The sequence below is a fragment of the Vicugna pacos genome, chromosome 15, assembly GCF_048564905.1.
Source record: "Vicugna pacos chromosome 15, VicPac4, whole genome shotgun sequence".
NCBI classification, from domain to species: Eukaryota; Metazoa; Chordata; class Mammalia; order Artiodactyla; family Camelidae; genus Vicugna; species Vicugna pacos.
Genome location: NC_133001.1, coordinates 45,502,921 through 45,530,283, shown reverse-complemented (window position 1 = coordinate 45,530,283; position 27,363 = coordinate 45,502,921). Strand labels below are relative to the sequence as shown.

Below are 27,363 nucleotides of genomic sequence, written 5' to 3'. Positions count from 1 at the left end.
TTTCCTTTGTGAACATGATTCATTGTTTGCTGTTTAAAACATTGCTATTAATTGGCAAAATATGAAGGTGGCAACCTGTTATTTGTCCCCAAATGTTTTAGAAGCTTAGTAATCCTTGAGACCCAAAAGACTGGAAACCATGGGGTTAGACTATGCCCTTAGGCGCCAGACAGCCTGGGTCCAAATCCCAGGGCTCGTGTGAGTGGCTTCAGATTTATCAGGCCCCAATTTCTTATATGTACAACAAAGATCATAATCCTCAATTGTAAGAGTTGTGGCCAGCAGTGAACAGGAAAACATGGATAAAGTGCGTAACCAGCAGCCAATAAGAAACTAGTGATTCTGCTGGGTTGAGGGATCAAGACTGACCAGAACAGCTTTCTCGAGGCAGATCCAAAATAATCCAGGACACCTGAGACTCTGTTTGTGTCCGTGTTGGAGGTCCGCCATCATGGTAATAGGTACCTGGGGACGTCCTTAACCCCTGGGTAGCCTCATTTATTTCTTCTCTGCTAACACCTGTAGGTTGGAAAGAAGCTGTTGTGTTCCAAACATTGATGGAGCCCAGGTTCAGAAGCCCTAACCCCACAGAGCTCTGCTATTGGCAAAACACCAGAGCAACCCAAGCCCAGCCTGGCATGGGGATTTGGTGTCTTGGGCCTGTGGTTCGGCGGGCATTGTCCCCCTTTGTCTCTCTCTCCTCCTCCTGTTTTCCTCATTTGGCAAAAGGCAAATGACTGGCCGAGGTCACCTGGCCAGTGTGCTGGCGGCAGAACCCAGAATAAAGTCCAGGCTCTATTCATGCAAATATAAGAGGTACTACGTAGAGTTACAGTCCTGAGCTGGAAGGACTACCGTCCTCTGCTGCCCATGAGGTTCATGGCACCCCGTCCTTTGGGATGTTCCTAACTCTCCATCAGTAATGCCGCCTGGAGCCATTGTCTGTGCATTTAGTGAAAGTCTTACTGGAGCTGCTGTTTCATTCACTGTGGCCTATTAGGGGTGTCTCAGTACAGTGCCAGCCTCACTCACAGGGGCCCTCCTGGTCAGGTTCCCTCTTCCCTCTCCCAGGGCTCCATCTTTGTTCTTCTCACTCTTCATAGTCTCCTTTTGAATCTTATTCTAAACTGCCAAGAACAATCCAGACCTTCAACCCAAACCCCACTGCTGACCATAAGGTCCATAAAACCAGCTCTCTGAGGATCATATCAGAAACCTGGACATCCCACAGGCACCTGCTGAAGCCGAGCCCAGCCTCACTTCCCAATCCCACCCCTAGATCTCTTCCTCCGTGGTCTTTGTGGCCATCCATGTTGTATGGGATGGTGTGAGCACGGGCTGTTTTAGGAACCCCCTTGGGAGGATGTGTCCTGGGTCAAGGGTAGATCTCTCTCCTTCCTGCCCCTTCCAGCCAACCTGTGGCCTGGAGGAACAGCCCGGGAAGCAGATGGAGTGCCTCGGTTTAGAAATGTTAGCCTTCAGCATGATTTAGTGCCCTGGCATTTCTGAGCTAGTTTACAGTAATCAGGCATTTGTTAATGTTCGCTTTCTCTTCCACAGACTGTTGCTGACACAGGAACTTTCTTTGTTGATTAGATTTCAGCCTGTGCTAAACAGTGACCAGTGTGGGGTGGCGGGCGAAGCTGGACCCCAGCAGCTGGGGACGCCGGCACTGCCACTCGCTAACTGTGTTAGCCACCTCGCCCCTCTGCCTCTCCACTATTTCAGCAGAGAACCCGGGTACCCATACCTTCCCTTTCAGGGTTATTGTGAGGATTAAGAGAGAAAGAATGTAACACACTGTGCTTGACTCATAGTATGCGCTTAATAAGTATTTATCCCCTTTTGACCGTCCCTTAATACCCATGTGAAGTCTGGCTTGCTGTAACAGCGGTTCCCAAAGGCACCTGATGGTACGTTAGAGTAGGAAGGAGGAGGTGTCGTGAACGTGCTTTCTTCTCTCCTCATGGGGCATTTCTGCTTTTGCCTCCTGCCCTGTCGTGTTCCCCGGCAGTATGTTTTGGAGTCTAGAGCTGTAGACTACAACTAGTAAATTGTCCTACTGACTTAATTAAAGTGGATGGAGTCAGAAGAAACCAGGCTCCTAGATTCCCAGGCCAGTATTACTGTCCCAAAGGGAAGAGATTCCATGAAGTCAGATTTGTGGCTTGACATTTTGAACCCTGCAGATACTGGCTTTACCCTCAGAACGCTCTCCTTTTCTTTTTCTTGATTTTACTAGTTCTCTCCCATCATTTGCTGCCACGCCTGGAGTTTGTGAAGGAGGGGGCCAGGCGGAGAGCTGTGTCCTTCTAGGTGACCCCCTAGGCCTGATGGGCCCTGGTTGGAGTGGGGACTGCCACAGCACCCCCTGCTGGGTGGTCGGCTTGTCTACACTTTCTAGGGGAGCCCGGGTGGGCCTGTGGCTGGATCTCTGCCACCAGTGTGACCACGTGACTGCACGGCAGTGTGTCACGCCTCCCCAGCCCTCTCTCGCTGTGCCTGTTCGGGGCAGAGAAGCCAGCTCTGGGCATGAGTGTGAGGAGGCTGGCGTGTCCTGGGCTGGCTATCCTGCCTGCGGCTCCAGGGAACGGCCCCTCGCTGGGACTCGGAGCAGGAATAGCTGACTTATCTCCTTTTAATTACTCTGGACTGGGATGGTTCATGTTATTTTCAGGGTGTCTTCTCAATTTCATCCTAAAAATATGTCTTCGTTCTATTCAGAATAGATTTTTAATTGCCCTCTCCCTGAAAAGTGATGAGCAGAATTAGTCTTTGGGATACCAGCAGCCTGAATGAGAAGTCTGGTTTTTGCTTGGTGGCCAAGGTAGCACATTAAGCAGGGCTGAGGTGGCTCCAGTCAGCCTGCACTTTGAAGGTGTCCAGTTTCTGCATAGTGGCTGCCTTCTCTTACTCTGGGGTATTCAGTAGAGGAAAGGACTTGTGGCCAGTCTGTTATCCCATGATTGGGCGCCTGTCCCAGCCAGCTCTGGACTGGCTGGATGGCTCTCCACAGCTCCTTTCCCCTCTCTGAGTTTCAGGGCCTCACACATGACACATCGCAGAGGCCAGATCAGTGCTTCCTCTAAACAAGAGATTCAGGCTTCTTGTGGTGACCCGCCAGGGACCGAGGGCCTGCACGGCAGCACGTGGTAGCCATTGCCTCTGCTGGGCCACTCTCACTGGCCCACCATTGGGACACTCTGGGCCAGCCGACCTGGAAGAGTCCCACTAGCCCTGACCTTGCCCACACCCCCAGGTCCACCCTGCCTGTTGACCCTCGTGGATTCCCCACACTCCACAAACAAGCAGCTCCCCTCAGCAGTTCAGAGCTGCCCCCAGCGGGAACTCACCCAACGTTTTGGTGGCCCCTCAGTCCCCAGTCTCCTTGCCTTCTTTGCTGCCCCCAAACTTTCGATGTTACCACTGCCTCTCACCCTTCTGGCTGCAAGGGTCAGAAACTCCCTTAGGGGAGAAGGAATCCCATGGGAACGGAAGACTGCTGGCTCCAAGGACCAGATCGCCCCCTTGTGTCCTCCTCGCTGACGTGGGTGTCTGCACGTCTTCACCTCAGGCCTGCTCAGGCCCAGCCTCTGTCTTTCTTCTTTTTTTCCCTGCAATCAGCTGATGCACAATGTATATTTTCTAGTGAGAATTCCAAAGGAACAGAGTCCAGTGGGCTTAGCGAATTGGCGCTGCCCCACTGGGCAGAGCTCTTTGGGCCAAAGCTTCTCCGTAGAGTGCCTGCTGGACTGAGTGTTGACTGCCTTTTGGTCAAGGGCCCGTCTCTAGTCCCACCTGTGTCCGCCCTTCTGCCAGGAATGGTCCTGCCGGGGCCACAGTCCTCGGTGTGGGCTCTGGGCAGGAGAGTGTCTGAAAAGAGCATGGTAGGTGCACACAGGCATGTATAGAACCCATCACCTACCTAAGTCCTACCCGACCATCACATCCCAGCATAGATCCCAGCCCCTGCAAGAAGCCCCTTTGGGTTCCTCCTGCTCCTTTCCAGTCATCAGGGACAGTACAGACACGGGGCCAGTCCCCATCTTGAAGCTTCCATCAACATTTCTTCCCTTAACCCAATCCTCATAACAACCTTCTGGAAACTGTATTCCCTTTTTACAAAGGGAAACTGAGGCCCAGAAAGGTCCTGTGACTCACTCAGTGGTGCAGCCGAGGCTCATCTCCACCCCATGACTCCTGCCCAGTGTTCTGTCTATCCTGTTCCCGCCTCTCTGAGCCCTTGAGCCCCTGTTTTGTGTTATACACTGGACGATGGTTGGAGCCTGTCCTTTGGCATCTCCGGGGGGTGCCCTGTGTTGTGGTGATCTCTGATGTGTCCACTGCCCACGGTGTGTCTGCTCCTCCCTACACTAGACAGGTCAGCACCAGGAGGGCAGGATGGGGCACCATCGGGGCTCACCTGCGGGATGAAGGTGAATGGAGGTCAGATTCTTGGCAGCCTCAGCCTCTTCTTTGTCCTCTGCCTAGATGTCTTCTTCTTGAGGGAGGAAACACAGGATTTCTGGTAGAGTCTCTTCTGCTTGTCCTGAAGGTTAGAAAGTTTTAGATGAGTGTGTGTGTCTGTGTGTGAGTGTGTGTGTCTCTGTGGTCCGTGTGCATGTGTCTGAGTGTGGCTCTGCATATCTCTGTGTGTCTGTGGGTCTGTGTGTGTATGTGGGTGTGTCTGTGAGTGTGTGTGTGAGTGTGTGTGTCTCTGTGGTCCGTGTGCATGTGTCTGAGTGTGGCTCTGTGCATATCTCTGTGTGTCTGTGGGTCTGTGTGTGTATGTGGGTGTGTCTGTGAGTGTGTGTGTGAGTGTGTGTGTCTCTGTGGTCCGTGTGTATGTGTCTGAGTGTGGCTCTCTGTGTACCTTTGTGTGTCTGGGTGTGTCTCTCTGTGCCTGTGAGTGTGTGTGCTTGCACAGGCAGGCAGTCAGCAGACAGAGGCGCTGCCTTGAGTTCCTGACAGATGACGCCGTGCTCCCTGTCGGGGGCCTTTAATTTCCCGTTCAGCGCCAAGCCTGTGAGGGATCCAGTCACTCGCCCACACCTCTGTCAGTAAAATGCCAACAAGCCATTTATGTCCCTGTTTCTTAGAAAATGAAAACTCAAGTCATTCAACCATAGCAGCCTGTGAATGGGTCTTGCAGATTTACCCTCCAGTACCTGGAGACCGGCCTCTGGATCCTGGAGACTCCTGCCAGGGCGACAGGAGCCAGGGCCACCCAGTGGTCCTGCAGGGTCCCCTGGGCGTGAGCTTGGGCCTTTGATGAGGGCCTAGCCCGTGGTACCTGTGCTGAGGGGTGGTCAAGGACCTGTAAAGGATTCCAGAAGGCTCCACCCTGGGCTGGGTTAGTCCAGCTGAATGGAAAGATGTGCAGGAGCAGGCCCCACGCTGACGCTGGAGGCCATGAGAACACGCCTTGGGAGGTGTGTCTGGGTGGGTCACTGGGGGCCCTTCTGGGGGTGATGCCGACATGCTCTTGTGGCACCATCCAGGGTGGATGGCCTCCAGGTGTGGGGCGTGTGGACAGAGGGCTGGGCTCCCTCACCGCCTCGGCCCCAGCAGAGCAGGTGGCTTTGTCTAGGATCCACAAGTGGTCCCTGGAGGAGCTGTTTACATCGTGGGAAGTGATTTTTTCCCCACCTTCTTATTGCTTCTCTTCTCTCTGGAGGAGCCCATGTGATTTTCCTAAACTGACATGTGGGCTGGGGCCGCCTCATGGTCACCTCACGGATGGACCCTTGTGTCCAGCTCCTCCAGCATGGGGTCATTTCTCTTCACAGAGGGACTCCTTCTGCCCTGCAGGAGGCTCTCCAGTGGTCTGTTGGCCCTTGCTTTCAAATCCTCTTTGAGAATTTCTCAAACATCTGCAGAGTCAATGCTCTTGCCTCTCAAATTCCCAAGCAGTCTAAAGAAGAACTCTGGGCTCTTCTTTCCCTCGGAGGGAAGTGGCCTCCATCATTTCTGCAGTGTCTGATTGCCCTGCAGCCTGGCGGGCCTGTTGCTGGTGGTGGGGTAGGTCAGGGGAGGCCAAGCCTCAGTGTGGGGAGGGGGTCTCAGGGGAGCATCATCCAGACCCTCACTAGCGGGGCTGTGGGAGCCTCTCATCCTCCTGGGCCGTGACTTGTGCTCAGGGACTCCCTCTGAGCTCTTCGTCTATCCTGAGTGTCCTAGGCAAGTAACCCAAACACAGCTACGTTCCCCCGTGGCCCAGGCTCCAGTGGGAAGTGCGTGAAACAACAGAACGTCTTTCTCCCTGAAGAACAACGCAGGGCTTCCTTACAGCTTTCCTCAAAAGGGTGTGTGGAATCCCACCTATCACATCCCCAGGTGCATTCTCCAAATCCAGTTTAGAGCCTCTGACCTGGAAGTTTCCCAATTGAGACCGCTGCTCAGACTCTCCCCTCCCACTCACCTGTAGTTCATTTACTGACGGGCCCTCCTCACTCACCTCCTTCCCAGCCCTCCACCCTTCACCCCCACAGGCCTGACTTGCCGTCCCCTCCATGCACAGCCCCTGCAGGACAGTCATGTCACTCCTGCTGGATACTTCTAGGACACGTGCTTGGGGTTTACTGTTGCTAGAGGTGGCAAATGCATCTGTTTCAAATCATTTATGTTTTAAGTCAGTAAATGACTACTTATGTAAGTTTCCCTGGCACTTTGGGGACTTCTGAGCGTGTGCGTGCACATGCGTGTGTGTACCTGTGTGTATCACCTGAGAATGCATGGCTAGTGAAGATTGGATAATCATGCTCATTTCTCAGTCACCGGTTGGTTTATGACTTTGGATCAATTTGACTGCTATATACTTTTAAACTGCTTTTATTATTTGTCATATATGGTTTCACATATAGTGAAAGTGTGGCTATAAAAAGTGGCAAAGACGGAAAACATAAAGAACATTTATATTAAGCTACCACAAGCTAATGAGGAGCCTAAGAATGATAGTTCTGAAAATTTGCCTGAGTCATTTCTTCCAGATTTGTAAGTTGTGATCATCTGATTCAAGTTCTTATATAGGTCTTCTAAATGTCTTTAGTATGTCAAATGAGGGGGGAAAAAGGTGTAGGGTTGGAGTCCACAGAAAATACAGAGAAAGTTTAGCTAGGTTGTCTTTTTATTGATTGGGATATTACAAGCAATATGTTATTTTGAAGAACTTATAAATCTCTCTCTGAATCCTGCTTTGTCTTATCATTTAGATAACATGTGAACATTACAAAAATAGTGCAGTTGATTTTCTTACACTCAAAATGTGAGAATTCTAAAGATCAGGTCACAAAATACAGGTTTTATCTATTTTTAAAGCTGATGCATATAATTAAGTTTCAATTATGTTTTAAATGTATGTTGGTTTCAGAATCAAAATGTCATGTTTTATTTGTCAACAAATCAGTCTTCCCTTGCACAACTAATTTAAAAGAAATGAAATGTTGTGTGCAACTTGTTAAATGGAAAAATGTTGAAATGTGTCCTTATATATTATGAACGTTATTAAAAATTATCTTTTAATGCTCACTTAATATAATCTTTCAATAATGTACTCATATAAAATATTTAACTAAAAATCTTTTTTTACCGTAAGCCATGCAAAAGTGATAAAATGATATGAGGGGGTTCGTGAAATTATAGATTATCGTGAACAGAGTTCATTAGTCAAAACCGGGATTGGAAATGCTGATCTAGAGACACAAAACCCAGGAAGTCACAGTCCTGAGCAGGAAGGAGGGAAGAGAGGCGAGCTATGGTGGTGAAGATGGAGAGGGACCAGCCCCGCCTGGAACGGAGCGTGCTGCTTCTGCTTGGGCTCAAATACCCTTCTCACCTCTCACCAGCCAGAGACCATCCCCACAGCAAATGCCAAAAGCTAGTCAGAGATGAGGGCACTGATCTTTGTTACCTTTACCTCTTGTTTCCTGAAACTAAGTCACGATGAAAAGTACATCCTTCGCGGATGGAAACCCCAGGTTCTCAGTAGGACCCAACCCTGTTCCTGCGGCCGCCGATGAAGCGTACATCTCCCCAAACGTCAGTTGTGGAAGGTGCATCCCGAGGCTAATCCTTAGCTAAGCTGCTTTGCCGGCCTGCCTTAGATTAGACTGGGTGGATGGGGTGCAGATGACAGCATTTCCGAGAACTGGCTGTCACATGACTTGGCAAGAGGCTACCAGGAAGGGAGAATTTCATCCCTTGCACCATTTGTGAGAGCCGGAAGGACCACAGGGTGCAGGTCATCCAGGCCAGTTCTCTTTCTGTAGAGGGGACACATCGAAGCCCAGGGATGGGAGGAGGCTTGCACACAGGTGGCCCATGATGCCAGGAAATCTTCAAGAGTGGTCTAGTTCACACGTATGTGCCATTTAAAAGGTACTAATCACAGGACGATTGCATCGTTGCTGCACCCTGGGAGATGGCCTCAGGGTCCTGGGGAAAGGCTCTCACACAGAGCACAGGCTCCAGGAGACAGCGTCGATGGGGGAGAAGGCTTATGTTTGGGGCAGATTACGTTAAGCAACAGCAGAGACCGTCTGCTGTGGTCGGGGCTCTGTGAGTATTTTGTGACCCATCCTGCGGGAACATTTATTTGTATCTATTCCAGTTGGTTGACCTGCCACAGCCCATCTTCAGATGTATCCATCCAAGGTGCTATTATTTATAGAATCATTGACTCACAAGCTCCCCAAGGGCTCCCCTGCCAAGTGACTTCCCAGCCACTGCCGGTCTCCCCCGAGGGCAGACGTGCGCTGTCCGGCAGCCGTCCATTCCTCCAGGCGCAGCCTGGCGGGGGGAGGGCCCTGCTGGACTAGCCCTTTCCCTCTGGCTCCTGTTCCTTCTGCCCCTTGGGGTCACCCAGAGTGCACCTGGCCCGCCTGCCACAGGACATGTACAGATGATGACCGGACCTTCCCCGTGGCCACAGATAAATGCCAAGGCAGCAATAACGTCTCGGTCCCCTGCTCTTCACACAAGATGTTTCACATCCTCTTAGCATCTCAGTCACGCTTCTCTGAATGGGCTGCAGTTTGTCCACATCCCGTGGAAACCACGGCCCAAGAACTAAATGCAGCGCTTGGAGCGCTGACCAGGCAGCAAAGGACAGAGTTGCCAGCTCTTTGTGCCAAGATCTCATTGAGCAGCTGGGCCTGGTTACAGCTGACAGCTCTTCTGGAAGCTTCCATGTTCTAGTGGGGGCCATGCAGTTTGGCATGTGGGTGAAGCGTGCATCAGGGGCAGTGGAATTTCACCTCTGAAAGGACCACATGTGTTGTTCAGAAAGAACATTTCTTTCTAAGGCCTTTTTCTGTTCCCCAGAAAAGTCCTGTCACTCTTTCACAGAGTGACACGGACTTCAGACCTTCAGTGATTTACTTAATGATCCCAGGCCTCTTGATCTGGCTTTTCACGGGCCTGGAGACCACCAGAGGCACCTCGGATGTCCCTGTTCTCGTTCCTGAGGACCTAATTGGAGCTCAGGGTCCCCTGAAATTCCACCAGAAAGCGCCAGCTAATTACACAGCAGGGTAATCGTGCAAGAGCCTCTTCTAAGAAGGACAGTATGTCCTGTTGATCATCCAAGGCTGAATATTTTTGCAGCGTTCTATATTTACACCAAAATGGAGATGAACGTCACAATATGGCATTATCCCAGGAAATGAATGAATCTGTCAAAAATCACTCTTTACTGAATGACTTCTTTAACCCAAGTTGTCAGCAAAGTCTATCGCAGTGGGGAGTCATGCTCTGAATGATGTATCCTGATGAAAAATTGATATTGGTGGCAATGACATTTTTAAAGATTCTATGTGTTAACAGTAACTTTGAGTTCTGTGGGAGGCGCTGAGGGTGGCATGTTCTGCGTGCCCACACACGTGTTTATTAGTTTGTAACCTTCAGCCGTGGCACTCCACCATCACAGCAAAATTGCAACCCTTCAGCGCCTGGGGACATTCATGTTAAAGTGGCTTTGAGGAGAGATGGCTCATGCGGTCAGGCATTTTGGTGTCACACTCAATTGGCTAACCATAGTCATTTTGGGTTGTATTATTGACTAATTTGGATAATTCACCTACTGGGAAGTATTTAAAGACAAAAATGTAAAATCCCGTTGGTTCATGAGCGAGGTCCTTGATGTCAGTTCTGTGACATATTTTTAAACACTGGAAGCTGTTCTGAAGGACTATCGAGGCATGTTGTGGTTAAGCAAAGCAGTATCAGGATCCCATCAGCTGTCTGTCAGCCCGTCTTCCTGTGCTCCTGGAGGTTCCCATCCGGGCAGCTATTTCATACCTGGGCAGCTCCAGTTTAATAGAGAAGGCCATTAACAAGCGTGCTGGAGTGTGTCCCTGTCTGGAGCCTGGATGAGCCATCAGCAGGCTCACAAGCTCGTTTCTTGATTGGTGTGAAAATATGTCACCCCTGATAGTGTTGCAGGCTGTCGCCGCTGATGGATTAATGACAGAGCCCCTGCTGCACGGCCTCAGTCACAACAAGCCACGCAGATGGAACAGAGTTTGGAGCCACGTCTGCAGGAGGCCTTGGAATGCCATGTGCGGCAGCTACTAGGAGTATGCAAGGGTGGAAGTGGAGGGGGGCAGAGTCACTCTGGGACATGTTGCTGTGTCTCTCTGTCCCCTGCCTGTGAGGTTTGAGAGTTTGAGGCCCACATTCCCCTAGAAATATTTTTGAGGCGCTTAGGTTCTGACATGGGCACAGGATTTTACTAGTTTTCCCCAAATCACATCCCTCCTTCCTTGTGTCCCATAATCACTTTAACCTGCCTTACATTATGAAGGGTCTGTGTCTCGTCTCTTACCTACGTGCACAAATAATGACCATGCACCCCTTTGTGCAGCCAGCACCACCAGGGTGCATCTGGGTTATAGTATCTTGGGACCAAGAAAGGCGACCCATTCTGCCCCAGGCACCCACACACATCACCTTATGTTACCCGGGCTGACTTGGGTTGATACGCAGTGTAAGTGGCCGAAACGAGTCAAACAGGAATGAACGTATGGCTGAGCTGAGAGGAAAGGCCATGTTCTCATCCCCAAACCACAGGGTCTAATCGCAGCTCAGCACACCCTGAGATTTCACAAGATTTCACAAGAAGCAGGGAGTGATCTGAGGGCATTAGCTCCCCCAACAGGATGGGCAGGGCGTCCAAATACTTCTCTGGTATTCACTTTGCAAATGCCCCACTCTTTCCCATTAAGGTACCTCTCTGGACAATCCATGGAAAGTTCTGCTCTTCCTCTCTCAGCCCAGGCTGGAGCAAGACTGGGCTCTGGGCTCTCTTCTTGACTGCTGCTAACTCAGAGTATAACCTTGGCTGAGCATATGCCTTCTCCTCTCTGGGCCTCAGCTTCTCCGTATGCATGAGGAGACGGCTAGAACGAAAGACTAATAGCTCTTTGAGTTATGATTGTGAACATTCACCTCTTACCAAGACAAGCCTGCACCTAGACACATGTACACACATACATGCGTGCACACACACACACGTACAGACGTGCCCGGCTGGGTCCCGATCCCTCACTGTTATCAAGGTCCATCCTCTCCATGTGAGTCCCTTTGGTGCAGTGCAGGGAGCGGTGGTTGCTGGCGTTGGGGGCTGGGCAGCCACACCTCCTGGGAGAGGCCACTGCCGAGTGCTCCTTGCCATGTAAACCATCATTCAGCCCTGAAGGACAGAGCAGCGCTCCCATGGTGGGTTCTCACTGTGCTATATAAATGTTTCTTTTGCTGCGTAACTAACGAAGCTGCTCTACCAAAAGTTTAGAAACTAGAGACGAGGGGAAGAGAAGTCACCTAGAACAATGCAGCCCCAATGGCTGCCCCTGTCATTTTGCAAATTTCCTTCTGGTGACTTTTCAAATATGTACTTAAAATCTTTTCATGCTTGGCACTGTGCCAGGCACTTTGCACACATTAATTACTTGAATCTTCACAACTTTTCCTGGATAGGAATTAACGGACCCCATTCTATGGCAGAGAAGACTGTCTCCAGGTTGAGCAAGTTTCTGAGGATATTCAGCTGCTAAGGGCTGGGATTCAAACCCCTGCTTTGTGACCCCAGAACTTTTCCTCCTTCCATTAGCACAGTGGTTCCCAAGTGTCACCTGTAGGAAGATCAGCTGGAAGGCCTGTTAGGACACAGATTGCTCGGCCCATCTCCAGAGGTTTCTGATTCAGTAGGTCCCAGCCCGAGGTTCTGCATTTGTGGCAAACTCCCACGTGACGCTGAGGCTGCTGCCCTGGGAGCCATACTTTGAGAACCACTGTCCTGGTCTCTGCTGCTTCCCTGTGCAGACCTGCTTCCAGGTCCTGATTTCCCTGTTCATTCTGAAGCATCCCCCTCTGTTGCTGTTTAGCTTCACAAACATCACTTTCAGCAGCTATGTGGTATGATGCATGTTCTTTAAAAGAAATTTATTGATTAGTTGATGCTCTGGAATTCATAAACCGTGTCTTCAGCTAAGAGCCCAGGAAAAACCATCCACAGTTATATTCCTCCCTGAGAAGGGCTCTCTGGGCCCTCTAGCTGATCCTAAAGTGACAGTATGTTGGATCATTACATCATTGCCCAATACCATTTCCAGTTACCTACATCTGTCCCATTCTTCAAGGCACAATTCAGCTTTCATCTCCACCAGGAAGCCCACCGTACCTGCACCAGCCCTTTGGGATCTCTTCCTTGCTGAGTCCAGTTACATGGGTATTACTGTAGTTGAAGGCCTCATTTATAGCCTGGGAATGAGTTCTGTCTCTTCTAGAGAGTGATCTTGATAGCCCAGAGCCCAGTCTGTCAGTCCTGCAAGGGCCTTGGAAGACCTTTGGTCCAGTCTCCCATTGTATAGATGATGAAACTGAGGCCCAGAGGTGAAGAGAACTGTCCCAGCTCACACAGAGCTCTGTCCCTACAAACTGTTTTGAATCAATTCATGACAACAGAGATTGTTTTTTGACCTTATTTCTGATATGCATTTACTGCTTAAAGTGACTTCCCAGATATCCCTACACTGAGAGCATACAGACTTGAGACAGACGGGGTGTAGTGCCTCTCCTCCTCCCCGCCCTGCTGTGCAGCCTGGGGACCACCTCTGGAGCCACAGCCACTGTCTCGCCAGGGGCCCTCTCATGCCTGTATGGGTAGCCACTGGAGAAGGCGCTTGGATCCCGGATCCTATTCCAAAGGTGTACAAGGGGCCCCTGGGAGCCAGGGCACCCTCCGCTCTTCTGACGCTCCAGGGGTGGGAGCTGAGTTCACAGGGGCCCCCAGCTTGCAGATGGGTCCTTCCTCTAGAAGCATGACCTGTGTGCAGAGCTCAGGATGGAGTGAATAATGTGGAAGGAAGCCACAGCTGGTCTTTCTCTGTGGGAAGGAAATATGCCTGGAGGCTTATGTTTTTATTATCTAACAAGTGTATTTTCTCTGAAGCAGGCTCAAAATGGGGCAAGAATAATTATTCCCTGCAGCCCCACCTCCGCCTTCTCCTCCCAGGGGACTGTGTGACAGCCTCTTGGCTGGCCCCGCTCCCCCCGGCCCCTCCACCTGCAGCTACTCCTCAGTGGCTGCCATGAATATGGATGGCGGATTCTACATTTCCAATTTGCCCTTATTTTTTTTCTTATTACAAAAGCAATATACATTCATTATTTAAAAATCAGAAAATATGAACCAAAAAGAAATGAATGAAAATACCTCATAATATCACCCATGCCAAAGATAACCAGAAAAAAATGATGACTCTCAGTTTCAGATCATACTTCCTTTCTCTTTCCTTATTCTCTATTTCATTTAAGGTTTTTATGTACCTATAAACATGCTATTGGGTGTTATAGGGCTTTTCTTTAAACCATAAATAAATTCATGCTTATGTATGTTGTAACATGCTTTCTTCACTTAGAGAATCTTGGGTACCTTTGCATGTCAGTGCTTGAAGATCTGATTCATCCTTGTTAAAATAGCGTTCAATAATTAATAACACTGAAGCATTGATTGACACAGTCCTCTTGTGTTGGCTGTTTAAATTATTTTCAAACTTTGCCCTCTGAACAATACACACATCGTTGTGTACTGGCCAGTTACCTCCAGTTAGTTCACTGGGTATGTTTAAATGGTGTAGTTTATTCATTCAAGCAGCCATTTACCAAGCTCCCACTATGTGCCAGCCCTTGTATCACATACTAGGGCTGCAACAGTGCACCAGACAACAAGATCCCCTATCCTAGCACTTCTAGAAAGGGGGCATGGTTCATAAACAAGAAACAAGTAAATTTTAAAAATCACTGCAGATTGTGAGAAGTGCTACGTGAAATCAACTGTGTGATGTGATGGAGTGATTGAGGGAGAAGGTAGGGGGGCTGGTGTGAATGTGGGAGGTCGGAGGGGGCTTCTCCGAGGAGGCGTATGACCCAAAACCTGCAAGAGAAGGGCTGAGCATGATGAACAGAGACTGAGGCAGAAGGGGCTGGTGTGGCGGAGGAAGGAGGAGGCAGAGCAGAGGGAGCAGGGGACCACTGGCCAAAGAAAAGGCTGGAGAAGTCACGGGACCCAGCCGTGACTTGGGACCCAGAGGCCGTGGTCAGTATGTAGATTTCCTTCTGGGAACAGCGTGGTGTGGCAGGGGCAGGGGGATGAAGAGACAGCAAAGGACAAGATTTATTTTGGAGTTGGAACCTACAGGACATGGTGATGAGGCTGGGGAGGAGGAACAGGGAGAGAGAGGAATCAGAGGAGATGTCTGGATTCATCCACGAGGAGCCTGGTGCTGCCTTCTCGCTGATTTCCAGAGTGGGCGCCCTGAGAAGGCCAGTTTGCTGGGCAGGGTTGTAGAGCATCCTCGAGTCCACCAGCAGGATGGACGTCTACACCAGGCCTGAGTCTCCACCAGTAGAAGGGTTAGCTGTGGCAACAAAAGCTACAAGGCGTGTACTGAAATATCTTACAGAGTCACCAGGGCACCTGAATTATGGTTGCTAGAGACCGATGAGGCCGTTGCCCAGATCCTGTCATTCTAAGGCTTGGCTGCACGATTCTCCCCAGGAAGGAGTCGGGGGTTACGTGGGGGCCACAGGCTCACATGTCGCCTTGCTGTGCTGTTCAGGTGCCCTGGCACCTGTGGGATCTGGGACTGGGACTAAACCGCATCCCCTGCGGTAGCTGGGATGAAGACACTGGTAGGAGACACATCACATAGGCGAACAGATCCCCAACCAGATTTTACAGAGTAGCCATGATATCTTTTTAAAAGATGAATAATGGAACCTTTAAAATGCAGTAAGTTTTCTCCCTCTTTGAGGGTGTGTATGTGTGTAGTGGGGTGTGCGAGTGTGTGGTCTTTTAAAAGAGCCAGGCCCGTGGGGCATGGTCCAAAGCCAGGAACCCTGTGCTTTGACAAAGCACTGATCCGTGGTTTTGTTTTCTCTGTGGGAGAGAAAGGCCTTGCCCACGCCCCCCATCGGGTGGAGGCACTAGTCAAGAATGCAATCCTAATTAAAACTTTAGGCAGTCAATAAATTACAGTTCCAGAGTGGACTGAAGTTCTCCTGATTTCATGCTCAGGCCTTTTAGAAAGGAAAGAAGAAAGAAAGAAATGGAGAGCTTAAGATTCCTTGCCCCGGGCTATTTCTGGTGAACCAGTTACTGGGGTTTTATATGCATTTTCACAAAGGGACAAATATGTGGGGCAGATGAAGTGGCTTTGCAGGGGGCTGGGTTTTGACATGCTGTAAATGGCGGTCTGTAATGGGGCGAGACTGGCTGCACTGAGCCATTACCATGATTAAATCCTCATCTTCCTGGGGGCCCATGGGCTAGGGGTCCAGCTGTGTGCGGAACACAAGCATCCTGCCATCGTGTGGTCTGGGCAGCCTGTGCCTGTCAAGGCCTGGGGTGGGCGGGGGGAGTGACTTGTCCGTGGTTATGGGCTGTCTTCCCACCTGCCTGAGGGAGGATCTGGGAAGCAGGGAGCAGGGCTGGGCTGGGGCTGGCTGAGGACACTGATGGTATTGCCATAAATAAGACTTCACAGAGCTGATGGAAAACGCCATCCTGTGGCGTGGGGTCCTGGGGGCTAGCATGAGGCAGAAACTGGGTGTGAGGAAGGATTGAGGAGGATATGATTAATTCACGGGAGGAGACACCCTAAAAGGGGCAGCCTTTGAGTGTGGCCTGTGGAACAGGGCGTCGGGGAAGCAGTGAGGTATGTGTTTGGGGTTGCAGGATCCGCAGGACCAAAGGCAGAGAGGCATGAAAATGCATGGTGAGCATCGAAGGCACATAGTGGCACGCTGGGAGATGACACTGGGGACTGGGTCAGGTTCTGAATGCTCCTGAAGGCCATCCCGAGGTCTGTCTCCTTCTGTGCATGTGAGTGATGGCATCACATTAGGAAGGTGGGTCTGCCGAGTGGAGGCAGAAGCTAGGCTGGACCGGAGAAGAGTTTCCGGCTGTTAGGAGCCAGAGCATCCAGGTGGCTGTGACAGTCCTGAACAGGACAGTGCTGATGGCCTCAGCGTGGAATCTGCAGGCCTGGGGCATCAGTGTGGGTGACGCAGGAAACAAGTCAACCTCAACTCCCAAGTTTGGGAAATGAGCTGCTGCTGCACGTAAATCAATTTTCTACTCCACTAAGTTTCTTCAGTTAAGCGCCCAAACTTAAATTAGCTCCTTTTGGAAGAAGGCTTCCTAAACAGTGACCGCTGAGCATCGCCCTCTGCCTTTTTTAAGCAGAGGAAGTAGAACATAATGTAACCACAGTCTGATGTGACTGTTGCTATGAGTAGTCGTAACTGCTCGTTCTCATGGGCCTCGAGGCCAGTCGAGGTGTTTGGGACCCCTTCCTTGCCCCAGCACAGGACAGCTCCAGGCTGTTACATCTAGCTACTTCTGGATTTTCTCTTAAAAAGAAAAAAAAAAGGCTATTGTTTCCTCCCCATTCTTTCTTCCCTTCTTTGCTATCATTCTCAGTTGAACAGCTTTTGGAACCCTGGCACTCCTGCTAATTCTGATCTGCCCCAAGTGTTTCAAACCTCCAGCTCTTCTTAAAGTGAAGTATATGGCCGTTTGGATGGCTGTTTCCCTTGTTGATACTTCCACCTCCATAGCTTTACTGCGGATGACAGAGCCAAGCACACAGGGATGTCCTCGTACTCCTTTGGTATTATTCCCGCAGTGCCTGGCCCTCTGCTGAGCACATTGTCTGGACTCAGTAAACACCTCGAGATTTAAGAGAGGTAGATAGGCTTCTATCATTTTTCCCTCATCCAAGGAGTTTACCTTTCAGTCCCCTGTCGGCTGGTGTTACGAAGCCACGTTGCAGAGCCAATTTCCCCTCCCTTCTATGTGGTGTAAGTTGTTTGGCGATTGCCCACGGCCCTGTGGAACCTGCGCCTCCAGAGCAGAGTCACTCTGCCTTCCGCATTGTGGGTTTCGGCACCGAGTGCCGCGTGGAGACAAGCAGATGAGTCACAGGTGTGGATGTGCCGGGCGGCTCTTGTTCGCGGGACAAAGCCGCAGGTGTGCCTTCTGCGCTGGGAAGCAGGAAGAGGGGGCCTTGACGATTCGCAGGGTCTCGGGTCAAGTTCGTTCCGTGTAGACTTGAAAATGCTTTGGAGATGCGGCCAGGCTTCTGCAGCTGTGGAGAAAATGAGAATGATTTCTGCTATTTGCTGTCAGGGCCACCATTTAGGCCCATGTCTTGCTAGGTCAACGTGTTCACGCCCAGAGCTATAAATTAAAAAGAAAAAACTCCTTAGACTTTGGTGCCATCTCTTTGACAAGAAGCTGAGTCTGTTTATTCTCTTGCAGTTGCTAGGAGCACTGCAGACCAGAAGGGGATGGAGGATGAATGATTTTAAGCATATTTTCCAAGAGGAAAAAAATTGCAAACACAAATCCCCACAGTCCAGAGAGTAACTGGTTTCCACCTCGTAAAGCTCATCGCAAGATCAAGACTCTGAAAATCAATCCCCCGCGCTATGGTTTAGCTGGGTCGCTGGCTTGATCGAAAGCCCTAGTTCAGTGGGATGTGTGGGCAAGGTGTGGTAAGGAGGCCAAGTCTATGCAAACCAGCATTGAATCAGTTACTTAAAACAACAGACTTGGGTGACACGAACAATTATCCTGACTAGCGCATCTGGGAGCAGCAGTTTATCTCAGAATCTCATTTAATGCCATGAGACTGAGGTTGGTTTCTTGATACAGCAGATTGCAATTGCAAAACTCCTGCAGAATTCTGGTATTCTGAACCTCCTTCATCTGAACATAGTCCTTAATGATTTAATCCCACTGTTGGATGAGTTGGGGGCATCCCTTTTGCTAGAGAGACTTGAAAGAAATCATTGTCATTTATATGGATGACATGGTTTTGTTTTCACAGATCCAGAAAGGGCCTAACAGAGCACAGGCTCTGTTGTCCAATTATTATCCTAAAGACGGCTGCTGAATAATTATTATAAACCCAAAGTCAACACTTCTGGGTCGTTCTCCAGCATTTCACTGACTTATCCTGTCTCAGTTCATATATTGCTGGGCAAAAATCCACCCCCAGATTTAGCATAAAAGAACAGCAGTCATTTATTTGCCCAGGATCCTGCAGTTCAGCAGGGCTCAGCCAGGTGAGTTCATCTCTGCTCTTCACGATGGCCACTGGGGTGCCTGGACTGAGGCTGGAAGGTGCGTTTCCAAGACGGCTCATGGATCTGGCTGTTGGAATGGAGCTCAGCTGGGGCTGTCGATCAGTGCCTCAGCTGTGGTCTCCCCATGTGGCTGGGATGGGTTTTTCACAGCATGGTGGTTGGGTTCTGAGAGGACATACCTTGAGTAAAAGTTCCCAGAGCACAAGCCCCACAGTGCAAGCACTTTTCAAGCTTCTGCTTCTATCATGCTTGCTCATATCTGATTGGCTGAAACTAGTCACATGGTACAGCAGGCAGCACAATGACCACCCCTCCACCTCCCGCCAAGATGTCCAGATTCTAATCCCCGAAAACTGAATGTTATTGTTACATGGCAATTGGGATTTCATAGATGTGATTAAGTTAAGGATCTTGAGATGGAGAGGTTACCCTGGATTATATGGGTATCTCAGTGTAATCACAAGGGTCCTTATAAATGAAAGAGGGACACAGGAGAGTCAGTGTCAGAGAAAAAGGTATGAGGACAGAAGCAGAGTTTGAAGTAACACAGAGGTCGGCTTTGAAGATGTAGGAAGTGGCCACGAACAAAAGAATGCAGGCAGCCTCTCAAAGCTGGAAAGGTAAGGAGATGGGTTCTTACCTAGAGCCTCCAGAAGCCCCTGCTGATACCTTGCTGTTAGCCCAGTGAGACTCATTTCAGACTTCTGATTCCCAGAAACCATAAAGTAATAAATTTGTGTTTTTTTAAGCCACTGAGTTTGTGGTCATTTGTTACAATGGCAATAGGAAACTAACGCACATGGCCATGCCCAGAATCAGTGTGGGAGAGATGTTCACAGAGTGAATATGGGAGCTTTAGTTCACTTGGGGGTTCACCATGGTAACCGACTACCCTCCCAATCAGGATATGTTTTACAAACCAGTATATCATGGGGTTTTCATCAGGAAGTTATCTTGCTCAAAGTTAAATATTTTGTGGGTGCCTTATAAATCACTTTTCCTGGTCAAGATGGACATTTAGTTATCTATGCTCTATAGTTATTTCAAACTAAAATTGTTACCACCATGCTGAATCTGATGCCACTTTAGGTTAGAATCAATCTAATATTCTTTTTCCTTTCCCCAATTTTTACTCTGAAAAATTTAAACATAGAGAAAAGTTAAAAGACTAGTACAATGAATTTCTGTGTACACACCACCTAGATTCAATCATTGCTAATATTCTGCCGTATTTGCTTAATTTATATGTGTGTGCATATCTGTCTGTAGATTGGTTGACTGATCTAGATAAATAGATACAGAGGTGGGTTTTTTTGTGGAATCATGTAAAAAGTTTCAGACATCATGACCCTTCATCCCTAAATACGTTAGCATGTGTCCTAACTATAGGGTCAGTCTCCTACATTACCACATTGCCATTATCACAGCTAAGAAAATTAATAATAATTCCCCACTATCATCTGACATTTGGTTGGTATACCTTCATATTTCCCCAGTGGCCAGAAAATACATTTTTTATATAGCTTTTTTAAAAAAATCCATTCATACATAACATTTAGTTAATGTCTCTCTAGTCTCTTATTCTGAAACAAACCCACACCTTTTTTCTCTTTTCAGGACATTGACTTTTTGAAGAGACCAGGCCAGTTGCATTGCGGGATATCCCACATCCTAATTTTGCTCAGTTATTTCCTCGTGATGGTGTCTGACCTGTTCCTCTATCTCCTGTATTTCCTGTAGATTGGAAGTTGGGTTTTGAGGCTTGATTGGATTCAGGTTATATGTGCTTTTGTCAGGAATACACCATAGATGATGCTGTGTCCTTTACATGACCTCATACCCAGAGGCACATAATGTCAGGTGTCCCCTATCGGTGAAGTTAAGTTTAATCACTGGGTTAAAGGTGGTGGTCACATCACACCATTGCAAACATAGGCTTTTCCCTCTGTAATTGCAAGTAATCTATGGGGTGATTTTTGGCCCTGGGCAAATATGCTTTTTGCAATAAGTTTTTACCTACTGACTTCTGCATCCCTTGAGGACCCTTACCCAAGCTAGTTATCTCAGATGTAGAACAATAATTTTCTAATTTTGCCTTTCTTTCTATATTTATTGGCTGAAATCAGCTCCTCCTTGCTTTTAGGCACAATATGTCCCAGACAGACTTCGTGTTTTCACTGTTCCAGACCTAGAATCAGCCATTTTCCTGAGGAACCCTGGTTCTTTTTAGTTTGGAATTTAAGACCAACATCTAGGCACTAGGAATGCTCATTCTAAGACCATTTAGTGGATAGAGCTGGGAAATACATTTGTTTAACAAATTATATGTTCAAATTCATATTTCCAATTCAAATGAAATACTCAAGACTTTTTTCTTCTTGGTTTTGTTTATGTTTGTATCTCTTCAAGCTAAAATTTTGAATCTTATATATTAACATATTTACCTCTTTGTATATAATACACATACACACATAAAATAGCTTTCCACTTACAAGACCCATATTATTACTAAGAGTAAAACTGCTGAGTTAAGTTTCTCTTTGCACTTCTTTCTACCTTAGAGTATATCCTATTATGAAAGAACTGTGTTCGAAAGTCATTCTTTGTGTGATTATGTTATCCGTTTGATAAACAGCTTCATTTGTTGAGATTTGTTTTGGATTATAAGGTTTGAATTAAATTAATCCTTCTTAAACTAATTTTTTTGGAAAATGTTAAGTGTTTACATGGTTTAATGTTCAAAACTATACAGTAAGAAGTAATAAGAAACGTTGATTCCATACCTGTCTTTTCCATCACGTCCCCGCCATTGGTAACCATTTTGTTAGCATTGGGTTTATCTTTTTTGTATTCACCCTCATTTCCCCTTCTTTCTTAGACACCACCAGCATAGCGTCTGTGCTCTTCTTCGCCTTGCTTTGTCCGCTTTTCACGGTAGCCTTGAAGAACTCCCATATCAGTCCAGCAGGGCTGTCCTCCTCCTCCCTCAGGTGTGATGCTCCTTGTATCTCAGTGGACTCAGCCAGTCCCTATCCATGGGCTGTTGGGTTGTTTCTCATCCTTTTTTTTTTTTTTTTACCAACAATGCCGTAATAAGTAATCTCTAGCATGTGCTTTCTCATACGTGAGAAGGTGTATCTTCAAGTGGGATTGATTAATGGGTCAAAAGATTAAAACATACACAATTTCATCAGGTATGCCTAGATTCTCCTCTCTGGGGGCTGGACCATTTTTGCATTCCCCCAGTGATATGTGAGAATGCCTCGGTCTCCACAGCCTGAACCACAAAATGCTTGTCACACTGTTGGGTTTTTGCCAATATGATGAGTAAGAGATGGTATTCCAGTTTAGTTTTCATTTGTATTTATCTTATTGAGTAAGGTTGAGCATTTTTTCATAGATCTAAGGGCCATTTCCCTTTCTCTCTCTGTGAACTGAATACATCCTTTGTTTTTCTGTTATGCATTGGGCCTTTTTCTTCTGTTTTCAGGGCTTTTTCTAATATTAGAGATATAAGACCTTTGTCTCTGATATAGGTTGCAGATGTTTTCCTTTCTCAGTTTTGCCGTTCATCTTGACTCTACTTAATGTATTTCACCATGAATTTGTCTTATTTTGATGTAGACAAATTTATCAATCTTGCATTACTTCTGGATTTTAAGTCATAAATTAGAAAAGCCTTCTCCTCTCCCAGGTTATCAAGGAATTCACCCATGTCTTCTTCTAGTTCCTGTTTAATTTCATTATCCATTTTGATCACTTTATCCATTTAGAGTTTATTCCAGTGAATGGTATGAGATATGGATTCAAATTTAGTTTTTTCCCAAAGACCATTCATCTTTCCCCCAAAGTATTGAGATGCCACTTTTATCATATATCAAATTTTCAAATGGACTTGGGTCTACTTGCCAGTTTTCTGTTCATGAATCTGTCAGACCTGAGATTCATGAAGATCACCTTGACCCTCCTCTGGATAAAAGCACTGTGTGTCCCTGTCATGTCCTGACATTGTCTAGGTCAGCCCAACCCCATAGGGCAAAAGCTCACGAGTGACCGCTGAACCTCAGCATGGAGTGGCTGCGGTCCATTCAGTCAGACTGTGACGGACATCATAACAGACTCTCAGCAACCCAAACCACACCAACAGCTTTGCTAAGGGCACCAGTACTTACGGAGCGGGTCTGGGGGATGGCCAGTGCATCTGGTCCTTTGGGGAATGAATGCTCTAAAGTTCTTCCTGGGTCATGCTGGACACTTAGGTACCATATAGCAATCTAGACCATAGTGACTTCCATGGAATTGCTTTAGATGAACAACACTTTAGTGACTCATCATGGTCCTATATTGAGGGATGTGCTAAGAAAAAAACCCTGTGAAACTCACGGGTGTTACTGAGCACTCACTCTGGCATTCTCTCTGGTTTTATCTTATTTCTCCTATATTTATCCTGATCGCCTGACATTATTTTACTTGTATCTTTTTTAAAACTGCATCTTTGCAAACTGATTTGAAGTAGAGGGATATATTTCTGAAGGAGGAGGGAAGGAAGGAAGGGAATCACACAACACAGATGGTTTTGCGCTGCTGAAATATGTAAACAATGCGCCGCCGTCCTTGATTCCAGCCTAGATTTACTGCACTTTTCAAAGGAACCTCTCTTTGACAGGTTTACCTAATGCAGAAAAACACCTTTGCTTCCAGGTCAAGCAGCTTTCATCCTTTAAATCTTGTCATTTTAGATCAGAGAGGAATAAATGCAGAAGGATTTTAAAGGCTGATACAGGTTCAGACAAGTGTTTCAGCGTCTGAAGTCAGCTTGAGGCATTCGTGTTTGACTTCATTGAACACGGCCGCACCCCGACCCACCTTTGCCATCGTGGGCCTGCGCTGGAGTGGATGCTGCACTGCCCTGTGGACCAAACGTAGACCTTTCTGCTGGCGTTCACCACCATGCAGTCACTGTCTTCCTCTCTTCCTGACCCTTCTCCTTTGGTCCAGCAGCCCTTTGAACCTGTGTGTAAACGACACCACAGCTAGGAATTCTTGGCCGCCTCGTTCCCTTTAAATTCCCTTGCTCCAGTCTCCCCAGCCCTGGGCTCTGCTTGTATCTTAGGTGACAAAATCGACCTTGCTTTCCTGCTTCATAAATTCTTTCTCCTCTCTCACAGGTTTGTGCCCAGAATCCCAGAGTTAGAACGGCCCTCCCTGACTGTCCTGTGACATCAGTCCTGTAGGGAGGGAGGCAGGTGGGTAGAAGAAGACCTTGCCCTTCAGTGGTGCTGACAAAGATGTCCTGGGCACCAGCACTCGTGGTGCAGGCTCTGCAAGGGGCACAGCGAGGGGGGAGCCGTGGTTCTGAGACTGCTCTGGGGGGAGGCCCAGGGCAGCAGGTAAAAGAAACCTCAGAATTAAACTCCTGCCACCAAAGTGGTTTCTGAACCCCGAAGACTGCTGGTTCAAAGCATGCAGCTTCCTCCTGTGCTCTGCTACACTCGTCATCTTCTTCCCAAAGTGACGACACTGCCCTCTGCCTCCCCAGACGTGTCTTCCTTTGGCGTCTTGTCCTCCCATTCTTTTAAATGTTTGAAGGGAGAAGATAGCTTTGCTGGGGTCATTGCTTGGGAGGTGCCTGCATTTGCTGCACTCGGTCAGGTGTCCTTGTGAATATGAAAAGTCACCAGTCACACATCAGCCTGCCTTGTCTCCCGAACACTGATGACTGCCAAGGCTTGGACCCAGCCGACCCTCCGTGACCCAACGTGCTCCCCTCAGTCTTGGCACTTGGGCCATTGTCATGTCAGTATTCCCTACACAAAGACCCATCTCCCTTCTCCAAATATCTGAAATAGGCAAAGCTCTGGAAGTAAGAAATCATTTGACAGAAGAACCTGACTTAAACTGACATAAGGCCACTTAGAGTCCTTATTTATCCCAGTAAATGTAAATATTCATAACTTTTGCTATAGAAATATTAATATGTCTGATTCTGGGGTGCTGTTCTAAAACCTCCTGGGAGAATCATGATATATGGCATTTGTATTCTAAACTCCAAAGTAGATCTGGTCCCAAGGACTTGGGATAAGGGTTTATGGAGCTGGATAAAACCAGAGGCTCGAGATGCCTGTAATTTCACTCTGTATGACTGACAAGGTAACTCATGCAGAGAAGTGGCCCACGCCAGGTGAAAGTATATGATGCCCAAGACTGAAAATATCCAAACCCAATCAGTATACTAAGAGCTTCCTCATCCTTGGAAGATCCACAAGACATGCATGAAGGCTAGAAAAATGTCCCCAAATCAGAATGTAACTGGACATCTCGTAGACCCAATAATATGTCAATGCTGGGTGCTCCAGCAAGTTTCTAGAAATCTACTGATAATAAGATTTTAAATGCTTTCCATATGCCAGGCACTGTTCTAATTGCCTACTATGACTTACCTAATCAAATCCTTGTGACAACCCTTTGAGGCATTAAATATCAATATCCCTTTAGAGATGAGGAAACTGAAGCCCAGAGAGATTAAATGCCTCTATTACAGTTCATAAGCCAGAAAACAGAAACCTCTCTGGCTATTTAAACAGAGATTACCAGAGAGAACTGGGAGTTTCCAAAATCATTAGAAAGGCAGGATCTAGGTTCAGCCTCCAGGAATGATTCCCAACATGCACTGCAGAATGCACCATCAGGACTGCTGCTTCCGCAGGTGGGAAGGTTGGGAATCAGGACCCCACTATGGGAAATACCAGCCTCAGGACACCCACCTTCGCTGCCATCCAGGGACCAGGATGGGTCACCATGACTGTTGGCTTCCGAGTGGATATTCTGCCTTCCAACACACCCACAAAGCCAGCGTCTGGTCTCCTAGCCTCTGCCTGGCAGGAGGAGAGTAGAATCTAAAGCCGTATGGCTCCCACCTCATTTCCGTGGCCTCTCAGATCATATACAAGCCCATCTGCTTTGTAGAACCTAAAACACATCTGGGTCCCTGGAGGTACCAGGGAACATGCCATTTTAGCTTTCCTAAAGGCACATCAGGAGGAAGGTTGAATGGATGTCCATTGAGCCAATCTATGGTTTCGTACATTAACTTCTCAAAGATGACACAGGAGGTGGTACAACCAGGATTTGAAGCCAGACTGTCTGGCTCCAGAGACTAAGCTCTGTAAATTTGACTGCCTCTCCATGAGCTCATGCCTGGCCTGGCTGGTCCCCCGTGACATGTATTCTCAGCACATCTCCAACTGATCTATGTGTCTTTATGGCTCAAGGGGTGGGGGGCTCTAAAGCTAGACTCTGAATGTGGGGAGTGGGCTGTGATTAATGACATCCAACCACCATGGATTATCTCCATCTGTCCTGTACTGGCTGGGTGAATCAGTTACCTATGAACCCCACAGTGCTATGCAACTAAGCCACCAGAAAACTCAGTGGCTTAAGACAATAAACATCTAATGTTGCTCATCTAGTCTGTAGGATGACTAGTTCTTCTGGTCTTAGATGGGTTCATTTGTGCCTCTGTGGTCAGCTGTGGGCCATTTAGGTGGCTCTGTTGTTTTGGCTGGCATCTCTCAGGATTGGTTTCAGCTGACAGATCTCTGGCTGGGTGGGCTGGTCTCATCCTCCAGCAAACCCAGCCAGCATGTTCTCATAGCAGTTCCTGAGAAGTGAGAGAGGAAGCGGAGATGCACATTTACTTTTCTAAACCAAGTTACATGGTCGTGCTCAGGGTTATGGTGGAAAGGGTACTACAAAGTTCCAGGACAAAGGGTGTAGATAGGGGAGGCCATTAGTTGGGGCCATTAACCTAAGGCACCATATTGAACCCCTCAGATGAGCCCATGCCCCTGGTGCCATGGAAAGCACTGTTTGGGTATTGGATGGGAGGCAGGGAGGGCCAAGCCTTCTGGAACTCCAGTGTCAAATGTCATGCAGAATTCAGCCTCCAGGGGCTGTCCTACAAGGTCCTGCATAAACTAAATCCCCTGTTCCTTTGGCTGGCTCAGTTCTGCGCTCAGGCCAGGCTGGCCAGCTGACTCAGAGACACAGCCCTCGACTTGCAGGGCCTCTGCTTAACGGAGCCACTTCTCAACAAAGACAGTCTTTTGACATCTCAAGCGGCATGTCTGCTTGCTCGCCAATTAAAAGGCTCATGTCCTCAGTGTGACAAATAGCAGGGAAAACAATTCTGCAATTCAGGACACAAGTGGGGAGAACATGAGCAAGTTAATCAGGAATCAAGCGCCGGCCTTGTCCTCGGGCTTTCATCCAGCCTCTCAGTGAGACCGCGCGCCTCTCCCAAGACTTCCTGGGTCGCGCCGGCCAGGCTGCCCCCGCCGCAGGATCATGTGAAGGGTCAGGGTTGTTTTTCCGTAGCTTAGATTTCGGCAGGCAGGTCTTACGTCTTCTTAATGCATATTTAATAACGTAACAGTGCTGCCCGGTGGCTGTGCTGTGGGGACAGAGCGGAGACCGGGGTCCCTGTGTAGCCAGACCCTTCTCTGCAGAACAGGAGGGGCTCCCCACGTGCCCGGGGGCCAGGGTCAGGTAGCAGTTCTGACAGCAGGAGACTCTCAAGAAAATAGGCATTCCTCTCATTTTTTTCATCTGGATCCATTTCCCTTTGAAACACAACTGACCCCCAGTGAAAGGAGAATTGTGTATTCCCTGGTTTGCTTCCCAAGAAATGAATTTGAACTAAGTAAAAATAAA

The 27,363-nt window shown here is 48.3% G+C and overlaps 1 protein-coding gene across 7 annotated transcripts in view; it reads left to right on the top strand.

Annotated features, from left to right (window-relative positions):
- KLHL29 (kelch like family member 29) overlaps positions 1–27,363 on the top strand; it is a 295,708-nt gene that overhangs the window by 28,465 nt on the left and 239,880 nt on the right. Inside the window, exon 2 of one of the 7 annotated variants that reach the window (XM_072938143.1) lies at positions 23,820–23,897. The exons of the other annotated variants lie outside the window; for them this stretch is intronic. The gene's annotated coding sequence lies outside the window, so the exon portion shown is untranslated. The remainder of the gene's footprint in view (positions 1–23,819; positions 23,898–27,363) is intronic. 7 annotated transcript variants of the gene reach the window in all.